This window comes from Elephantulus edwardii, unplaced genomic scaffold (genome assembly GCF_000299155.1).
Source record: "Elephantulus edwardii isolate Elephantulus edwardi_28Jun2011 unplaced genomic scaffold, EleEdw1.0 scaffold00127, whole genome shotgun sequence".
In the NCBI taxonomy this organism is placed as follows: Eukaryota; Metazoa; Chordata; class Mammalia; order Macroscelidea; family Macroscelididae; genus Elephantulus; species Elephantulus edwardii.
The window spans coordinates 7,537,734-7,540,882 of NW_006399877.1; positions in this window are offsets into that span (position 1 = coordinate 7,537,734).

Below are 3,149 nucleotides of genomic sequence, written 5' to 3' on the forward strand. Positions count from 1 at the left end.
GGGGCCGGGGAGCGGAGGGAAGCCGGGCCGGGGCAGCGAGGAGGAGTCCCCGCTTACCTGCGGTCCGGGACGGAGAGTCTCTCAGAACCCAAGTCAGTCCTCAGCCTCAACAACACAAGATGGCCGACACGTCGCCACGCACGACACGTGACAGCGCGCGCTCGGCCACGCCCCCGGCACCGCCCCCGCCCCGCCTGGCTTCCCTCCCCGCGTCTCCGGGCTCCCACGACAGCCTTCCTTTCCGGCTCGATCGAGCCCCGCCCCCCGACACGCCCCGCCCCTCTCCGGACACGCCCCGCCCCTCCCCGGACACGCCCCTGCCGGAGCCCCGGATGTCACGCTGGGCCGGGCGGGGCCGCGGAGGCGCGCAGGCGCAGTGGGGGCGGGGGCTCTGGGCTGGGGCTCTGGTCCTTCCCTTCAGTCGAGCGGAGTTGGTCGGCGGAGTTGACTCTTTAGCCGGCTGTGACTCACTGTCCTGGGCTCCCAATCCACAGTCTGTTCTTGGTTTAAAAGCTCTGAATCACCAACGAGCTGATTTTTCCAAACCAGAACTTTTCCTGAGCTTTGCACCTGAGCCCTGAGCTGGCTTTGTGGGCTTCTCCGCTCTTTGCTATTATATGGGCAAGTGACAGAAGCTGACATTCAAATCAGTGACTACACTTGTGTCAACAAGTAGAGTCTTGTAGAACAAGAAAGTCGTCATCTGGAAGGCTAGAATACAAAAACGATCGCCTTCCCACTTCCTCCCAGTATGTCCTGCCTAACTCTTCCCCCTAAAACCCTTCCACTCTGGTTCCCAAAGGAGCCCTGGTGACGTAGCTGTTAAAGCTGCTTGACAATTAACCTCCAAGTTGGAAATTTGAACTTACAAGTCCTTCCGTGGAAGAGAGATGAGCCCATCTGCTTATACAGAGAAAACTGTGGCATAAAGGGTTTATTGTTCAAAATTACTTCCCTAGCCATTGACTTCTGACTTTTGCCACCTGGACAGAAACATGCGAATAAGCTGTGTCTGTCTATCCACAATGGGATTGAGCGGTCTCATGGTTAAACTGGGCAGGTTCAGCAGCAGAAATGGGGAATCTCAACACCAGCAAGAAGTGGAAAACAGTGCACGCCCTTTGAGGCCAGGGCAACAGCAGTCTCAGCAGAGAACCAGAGACCACCATCAGACAGGTGGGGAGACTGGTGCCCCGTGGGGCCAGAGGAAGAGGCCCTCACCCAAGCATACTGGAGGACTGAGGTGGCTATGTGTCATGGAGAAGCATATGGTTCATAGAGACCATCTGAACAGCAGATCTAAACCCTGTGCCATCCTCATCATTTCTGACATACTTGACTCCACTGCTGCAGTCATTATATCAATCTATCTCTTGAGGGTCTTCCTTTTTCACTGACCTTTCGCCCTCCTAGCCTGGTGTACTTCTTAAAGGAATAACCCCTTCTAGCAACATGCCCAGAATATGAGATGAAGCTTCACCATCCCTGCCTCAAAGAAGCACTCTGGCTACAGTTTCTCCAAGGCATATCTATCTGTTCTTTTGGTAGTCCATGGAGTATTAAGTCCTCTTTTCCAACAACACAACTCACAGACAGATTTTACTTCTGTCATCCTTACTCATTGTCTAGCTCTCAGATGTATAGCAAGTGACTAAAAAGACATGGCCTGACTCAGGCACACCTTAATCTTCAAAATGACATCATTGTTTCTCAGTACTTTTGTGACACTTTATTTTATTTTATTGTTGTTGTTGTTGTTGTTGTGTGCTGTCAAATCAGATCCAGCTGGCACAAGAGAAGACTGCCCATCCTTCTCCAGCAGAGCATCTGGTGGATTCAAACCACACTCCTTCGGGATTGCCACTAGGCCACCCAAGCTCCTCTGATTCTCAATACTTTAGAGATGTCCCTGATAAGAGACCTTCTCAACTCAATACATCTTTTTATATCTTGACTTATGTTCCCAAGGGAGGATTGAGGGAAAGCATCATAACTGGAAGGACTGGAAGAACCTTGTAACACTGAGGGGAGACGTCATAACTGGAAAGACTATGAGAACTTTGTAACAGTGATCTAAACATGAAGTTGAAGGTCAAGGGGCCTGTGACCACACTCAGAAACAGTCTGGACAAAGGGACTGTATCCTGCTGCCAAGATTAATTATAGCTTGTTAACTTCCTTAATAAATCCCATAACTATAAGTATGGTTCTGTAAAGTCTGTGTAGTCATTACAACAGATTTCAGACCCAGTACATCAGCAATAAGATTGGTGTTGGAATTAGTAGAAGTAGGTAGAGAAACATGGGAGACCATACCTGACTTTATAGGCATTACTTTTGTTGTCTAGATAAGATATAGGAGCTCTTACTGCCAAAGGGGCCCTTTAGAGTAGTGAGAGAAGATCTTCACCCTGAAACCCACAGCGTCCCTTGTCAGCAGGAAGTAGCTAAGAGAATACGCCGTCCCCTTTTCCTTATGACTCAGGGTGAAGTCTCTCTCAGGGAGGAGTGATAGGGAATGGCAAAGGATACACTGACAAAGAAGATTAATCAGAACTGGCTTTGACAAGCACTGTGGCATTTGGACAAGAACAAACTGGGAGGAGGGTAGAGAGAATAGTGCAACAATGAATGAGTGGAAGCCCAAAATCTCTGTAAATGTTTATGAAAATTAATAAAATATAATTATAGAAAAAAAAAAGATATAGGAGCTCTGATGGATTAGTGGTATGGAGTTGCATAGCCAACGCAAAAGCACACAGTTCAAATACACTAGTGTTCTTGGAGAGAAAGAAGGGAAATGTATGTTGTGATTTACAGCCTAGGAAAAGTCATTGGAAGGTCAGCTCTGAATTAGTTCCAAATTGATGGTACATAACAACAGCTAAAATACAGGAGGCCCAGCAATCTATGGGCAAACTAATACTGAAAACATACTCCATAAATTCAGAATTAAAACTTAACTGAGAGCCTGTATTTATTTTTGTTACACTTGTTATTATTACCCTTAGCCTCTCTTTTCAGATCATCCTTCATGATCTCCTCTATCTTCAAACTCTTTCTTTCCTATAAAAGCAAGATCTGGCGAGCTCTGGTGGCCTAGTGGCAGGAAACTGCACTGCAATCCCAGAGGTGCATGGTTCAAATCC